Genomic DNA, 714 nt, shown 5'->3' on the forward strand with positions numbered 1-714 from the left:
AACAGAAGAGACTGGTAGGCCATAGTCCATGGGGTCACAAAGAGAGGATACAACTGAGTGGCTTCACTTTCACTTTCAGGGGTGGGGCTCTAATCAGATAGGATTGGCGGCCTTCTAAGGAGAGAGTAATCTCTCTCTGTCTGCCATGTGGTGACCCAGCCAGAAGGCAGCTTTCACCAGGACCCAACCATGCCAACACCCTAATCTCAGACCTCCAGCCTCCAGACTGTGAGAAGATGAACTTCTGCTGTGTCACTCACCCAGTCAGTAATATTTTGTTACGGCAGCCAGCGTTGGCTAACATGCTTGGCCTCCCCTGGCCTCAGGCTCTTCGTCTGTGAAGAGGGGTAGTAATAACACCTTCTTCATGGAGCTGTTAGACACATGGAAGGAGCTAGGCCTGGTACCAGGCACCACGGTAGAGGTTCGTACCTGTTCTCTATCACCATCATGATCGTCTGTCCCTGATGATCTACCCCAGGTGCACTATCGTTTCAGTGGGAGGTGACAACCCCGGTGCAAGCCCCACATGAAGCAGCAGTCTAGAGCATCACGACCTCTCAGGCCTCTGGGCTCATACGTGGCTTCATGGAAGAGAAGAGCATGGAAAAACATTTTTTTTTTTTTTTCTGGTGGCTCTGTTGGCCCACCACCTCCCTTACTCTTACAGTGGGGAGAGGGATCAGATTGGAACAAGGGGTGGGTAGCCAGCAG

Source organism: Bison bison, unplaced genomic scaffold (genome assembly GCF_000754665.1).
Source record: "Bison bison bison isolate TAMUID 2011002044 unplaced genomic scaffold, Bison_UMD1.0 scf7180017864203, whole genome shotgun sequence".
NCBI lineage: Eukaryota > Metazoa > Chordata > Mammalia > Artiodactyla > Bovidae > Bison > Bison bison.